Source organism: Nycticebus coucang, chromosome 18, assembly GCF_027406575.1.
Source record: "Nycticebus coucang isolate mNycCou1 chromosome 18, mNycCou1.pri, whole genome shotgun sequence".
NCBI lineage: Eukaryota > Metazoa > Chordata > Mammalia > Primates > Lorisidae > Nycticebus > Nycticebus coucang.
Genome location: NC_069797.1, coordinates 31,054,696 through 31,061,373, shown reverse-complemented (window position 1 = coordinate 31,061,373; position 6,678 = coordinate 31,054,696).

Below are 6,678 nucleotides of genomic sequence, written 5' to 3'. Positions count from 1 at the left end.
AATTATATCTTGATATCCTAAGCTCCCTGTTTAGGGGAAGGGAGAGGAATTCTTTGAGGAGCCTTTCTGTGCTGGATGAAGAGTCTTCTAGCAGGGTAAACTGTTGCTCAAAGCTTTAAGGCCCCCACTCAGCGAACCCTGCCCAGCATGAAATGCCACCCACAAAATCTGTAAGTTCTGCCTGGAATGGGGAGGAATAGCTAGATTAGATAGCATAGCTCCTAAACCGTGAAGCCTGCCAAGCCAATGATTTTACCAAGAGATAGAATTAGGGCTGGTATGCTCATGGATGGGAAGAATCAACATTGTTAAAATGTCTATACTTCCCAAAGCAATCTACCTATTCAATGCCATTCCTATCAAAGTACCTACATCGTACTTTCAAGATTTGGAAAAAATGATTCTGCGTTTTGTATGGAACCGGAAAAAACCCCGTATAGCTAAGGCAGTTCTTAGTAACAAAAATAAAGCTGGGGGCATCAGCATACCAGATTTTAGTCTGTACTACAAAGCCATAGTGCTCAAGACAGCATGGTACTGGCACAAAAACAGAGACATAGACACTTGGAATCGAATTGAACACCAAGAAATGAAACTAACATCTTACAACCACCTAATCTTCGATAAACCAAACAAGAACTTACCTTGGGGGAAAGACTCCCTATTCAATAAATGGTGTTGGGAGAATTGGATGTCTGCGTGTAAAAGACTGAAACTGGACCCACACCTTTCCCCACTCACAAAAATTGATTCAAGATGGATAAAGGACTTAAATTTAAGGCACGAAACAATAAAAATCCTCAAAGAAAGCATAGGAAAAACACTGGAAGATATTGGCCTGGGGGAAGACTTCATGAAGAAGACTGCCATGGCAATTGCAACAACAACAAAAATAAACAAATGGGACTTCATTAAACTGAAAAGCTTCTGTACAGCTAAGGTGACGATAACCAAAGCAAAGAGACAACCCACACAATGGGAAAGGATATTTGCATATTTTCAATCAGACAAAAGCTTGATAACCAGGATCTATAGAGAACTCAAATTAATCCACATGAAAAAAGCCAACAATCCCTTATATCAATGGGCAAGAGACATGAATAGAACTTTCTCTAAAGACGACAGACGAATGGCTAACAAACACATGAAAAAATGTTCATCATCTCTATATATTAGAGAAATGCAAATCAAAACATCCCTGAGATATCATCTAACCCCAGAGAGAATGGCCCACATCACAAAATCTCAAAACTGCAAATGCTGGTGTGGATGTGGAGAGAAGGGAACACTTTTACACTGCTGGTGGGACTGCAAACTAGTACAACCTTCCTGGAAGGAAGTATGGAGAAACCTCAAAGCACTCAACCTAGACCTCCCATTCGATCCTGCAATCCCATTACTGGGCATCTACCCAGAAGGAAAAAAATCCTTTTATCATAAGGACACTTGTACTAGACTGTTTATTGCAGCTCAATTTACAATCGCCAAAATGTGGAAACAGCCTAAATGCCCACCAACCCAGGAATGGATTAACAAGCTGTGGTATATGTATACCATGGAATACTATTCAGCCATTAAAAAAAATGGAGACTTTACATCCTTCGTATTAACCTGGATGGAAGTGGAAGACATTATTCTTAGTAAAGCATCACAAGAATGGAGAAGCATGAATCCTATGTACTCAATCTTGATATGAGGACAATTAATGACAATTAAGGTTATGGGGGGGGAAGCAGAAAGAGAGAGGGAGGGAGTGGGGTGGGGCCTTAGTGTATGTCACACTTTATGGGGGCAAGACATGATTGCAAGAGGGACTTTACCTAACAATTGCAATCAGTGTAACTGGCTTATTGTACCCTCAATGAATCCCCAACAATAAAAAAAAAAGAATTAGGGCTGGTAATGTGCCTACACTTTCTTAGGGCTTCTGCTGCCAACTCTCATCCCACTTTATCCTAGTCCAAGAAAGGTGTATTTTATATTTTGATGGCACTGTAAGAAGCTGTGTCTTGCCATTAGTTTCAGTAGTCATCTCTGAAAAAGCATTGTGCAGGTTTGTTCAGCAGGCCTGGTTTCCACAGGCTGTGCCATTGCATGTGAATGCCGCTGAAATATTTCCCTATGGGGACCCTGTGACTCCAGTGACCATTCCCAGAAAGCTGTGCACACAGTAGCACATCAGTAGGCTGCCACTCTGCCTAAAGTACGCCTAGTAGTTGAGTTGATGATCTTTTCTACCTGGAGACCCATGACCTTCGCAAGGCTCTGGTCTCTCCATTCCTCTATTTTCTTTTTCTTTCTTTCTTCCTTTCCCCTTTCCTTTCCTTTCTTTTTTAGACAGTTTCACTCTGTTGCCCTGGGTAGAGTGCCATGGTATCAGCCTAGTTTGCAGCAAGCTCAAACTCCTGGGCTCAAGCAATCCTCCTGCCTCAGCTTCCCAAGCAGCTGGGACTATAGGTACATACCACTGCACCTGGCTAATTTTTGTAATTTGGGGTAGAGACAGGTTCTCTCTTTTGCTCAGTCTGCTCTCAAACTCCTGGCCTCAAGGGATGCTCCTGCCTCAGCCTCCCAGAGTGTTAACATTACAGGCATGTGCCATACACATGGCCTATTTTCTATTTTTCGTAGAGACAGGGTCTCACTCTTGCTAAGACTAGTCTCAAACTCCTGCCCTTAAGCAATCCTCCTGCCTCAGCCTCCTAGAGTGCTAGGATTACAGGCATAAGCCATTGAGCCCAGCCAAAAAATAATTTTTTTTTTTTTTTTTTTTTTTTTTGTAGAGACAGAGTCTCACTTTATGGCCCTTGGTAGAGTGCCGTGGCGTCACACGGCTCACAGCAACCTCCAATTCCTGGGCTTAAGCGATTCTCTTGCCTCAGCCTCCCGAGTAGCTGGGACTACAGGCGCCCGCCACAACGCCCGGCTATTTTTTGGTTGCAGTTTGGCCGGGGCCAGGTTTGAACCCGCCACCCTCGGTATATGGGGCCGGCGCCTTACCGACTGAGCCACAGGCGCCGCCCCAAAAAATAATTTTTAATGAGAACATTTTTCTGTTTAACTTGACACTAATTTTCTTTTTTTTAATAGAGACAGAGTCTCACTTTGTCATCCTCGATAGAGTGCTGTGGCATCACAGCTCACAGCAACCTCCAACTCTTGGGCTTAAGTGATTCTCTTGCCTCAGCCTCCTGAGTAGCTGGGACTACAGGCACCTGCCACAATGCCCAGCTATTTTTTTTGTTGAGGTTTGGCCAGGGCCAGGTTCAAACCCACCACCCTCGGTATATGGGGCCGGCGCCCTAATCACTGAGCCACAGGCACCATCCAACACTAATATTTTTTAATTTTAGTGGGTGTTAAAATTTTTATCATGAAAGAATTTTGAAAATTACATATTTTTTATTAAAGTGTATTAAAAGGTCAAATGGAACTAAAAGCATATAAAGAGCCACTAGCCCACCCCTTCTATCTGCTTTCACTCTCTCCAATTCCCCTCACCAGAGGCAACCCTTTTTGACTATTTCTTCTGGCATTTGCATACCTCTAAATTTCTAATTTATGCATATATTGCTATCTTTTGACTCATTAATTTTATTTATTTATTTAGATAGTCTCACTTTGTCAGCCTCGGTAGAGTGCCAAGGCATCATAGCTCACAGCAACCTCAAATTCTTGGGCTCAAGTGATCTTCTCACCTCAGCCTCCCAAGTAGCTGCGACTATAGGAACTACTAGTCTTGCTCTAGCTCAGGCTGGTCTCAAACTCCTGAGCTTAAGCAATCCACCTGCCTTGACCTCCCAGAGTGCTAGGATTACAGATGCCTGCCACTTTACCTGACCTTGACTTGTGAATTTTAAACCTTATCAATCAATTTCTTCTTATACCATCCTCCCAATGTGATTATGTTTTAATGTGGGGTTAGATCAAAATGCAATTTTGTATGATTTTGCCTATGCAAATATTATCTACAGCTAAGCATTGTAGCACATTTTTATTCCTCATTTTTTACCCTTTGTTTTTCCTGAAGTAAATAATTGCCTTTTATTTTATAATTTCTGGGCTAGCCAAAGTGGCTCATGTCTGCAATCCCAGCAGGTATGAGATGGGAGGAATGCTTGAGGCCAGGGGCTCAAGACTAGCCTGGGTAACATAGCAAGACCCCATCTCTATGAAAACAAAATTCTTAATTTTCTTTTTAATTCCTGATAATTCCCACTCTTTACATTTGTCTCTCCATATAATTTGCCATAAGGACAGTTCTATCAGATAATTTATTAGTTCCAATTAATTTTCCCAAAGCCATCCTCTCTAAAGATCTCAATTCCTTCTTTTCTCTTCTGTTCTCTTCTTTATTTTGTTTTTGTTCTTGGAGATAGAGCATAGTCTCACTCTGTTGCATGGGGCTAGAGTGCCATGGCATCAGCCTAGCTCACAGCAACTTTGAACTCCTGGGATCAGGCAATCCTCCTGCCTTAGCCTGCCTAGTAGCTGGGATTATAGGTGTTGGCCATGATGTCCAGCAATTTTTTTGTCTTACTTTTAGTAGAGACTGGGGTCTTACTCTTACTCAGGCTGGTCTTGAACTCCTGAACTCAAGCAATCCTCCCACCTCGACATACCAGAGTGCTAGGATTATAGGTGTGAGCCACGTTGCCCAACCTTAATTCTTTTTCTATCTGAACTCTCCAGAGCTGCTACTAAACTGCCTTCCTGAGGTTCATTTGCCACTATCATAGGAGTTTACTCTGTCATTCTCTTAGTTCCTTCTTGTTCTATTCCCTATTCCCCACTGTAGCATATCTCCAGTAGTTTTCTGAGAAAGAGTACAGGAATGGTACTTTTGGGGGGATCTTTCCTGTCTGAAAATGTTTTTATTCAAGCCTCATACTTGATTTGTACTTTGCCAGAGAACATAATTTTGTAGACAGTGCTCCATTGTCTTTTTTTAAAAAAAACGAATTATGGGTGGCGCCTGTGGCTCAGTGAGTAGGGCGCCGGTCCCATATACTGAGGGTGGCGGGTTCAAACCCAGCCCCAGCTGAACTGCAACCAAAAAATAGCCGGGCGTTGTGGTGGGCGCCTATAGTCCCAGCTGCTCAGGAGGCTGAGGCAGGAGAGTTGTGAAAGCCCAAGAGCTGGAGGTTGCTGTGAGTCCTGTGACATCATGGCACTCTACCGAGGGTGGTAAAGTGAGATTCTGTCTCTACAAAAAATAAATAAATAAATAAAAATAAAAAAACCAAATTATAATTCACATACCATAAATTTCACCATTTTAAACTATACAATTCAGTGGTTTTGAATGTATACTCCAAGCTGTACAATCATCACCACTATCTAATTTTATTTTTTTTCACTATCTAATTTTAGAACATTTTCATTACCCCCAAAAGAAACTCTGTACCCATTAGTGGTCACTCCCCCCATGCCTCTCCTTATCCTCTGGCAGCCACTAATCTTTTTATCTCTATGAATTTGCTTATTATGGACATTTCATATAAATGAAATCATACAGTAAGTGGCTTTTTTGTGTCTGGCTTCTTTCACCTAGCATGATGTCTTTAAGGTTCATCTATGTTCTAGCTTGTTTCAGTATTTTTTATGGCTGAATAATATTCTAATATATGGATATACCATATTAAGTTTGTTCTGGATTAGGTGACCCACCTGTGGATAGTTATCTCTACTCTCAGCTATTGTGATTATGCCTCTATGAACATTTGTTTACAGTTTTTGTGTGAATAGATGTGTTCAGTTCCATTGGTATTACATTAATACTTTAGGAGTGCAGTGGCTGGGTCTTCAGGTATGTTTAATTTTTTGTGGAAATGGCTCCATTGTCATGTAACTTCTAAGATTGCTGTTGAGAAGTCTGAAGCCCTTCTGTTTTCTCATTCTGTGCAGGTGATCTTTTTGGTTTAATTTTCTTCTCTTATGAAGCTGTGGAATCATACCTTTATCCCCAAGGTTGTGAAATTTTCATAATTATATGCTTTAATATCGGTCTATTTTCCCCAATTGATCTGGGTACTTGCTGGGGTTTTTCATTTGTAAAATTCAAGTCCTTAAGTACTGGACGATTTCCTCCATGGCATCAATGTTACTACTTATGTCTGTACAATTTGTGCACTGCACAAAGGTGCCCTGCTGAGGAGGTGGGTGGAGGCCAAAATGTATCCCAGATTCTATTCACTAAACTGTATCTCAGCTTGAAGCTACACTGCTTGGAGAAGGAGGATCATCTTTTTCTGCTCACCAATCTGTGTGCCCACAGAGTGAGTAAATTCACCCACAGGAGGTGCCTTTTTCTCATTTACACAAAGGTGACCTATAAGGCTGGTGGTAGCCGTGCCCTCCCTTTTCTGTGTTCCTTCTTGGCAATTATTACTCAGACATTGGATCTCTCCTAGTATTCAGTCTTCAAAATCCTTCTATTTTTTCTCCTATCTTCTTTTTGTCTTTTCTTCACTTTCTGAGAAATTCCCCCGAGCTTATCTTCTAATTCTATTGCTCTCTTTTTGTTTCTGCATGCTTTAATTTCTAAGAGCTCTTGTTGTTCTCCAATTATTTGCTTTTTATAGCATTTTGTTTGCATTACATCTTATTACTCTGAGGATCTTAGTGATGATTATTTTCTTGAAGTTTCCTTCTCCTATTTCTACTTTTATGTTTTAG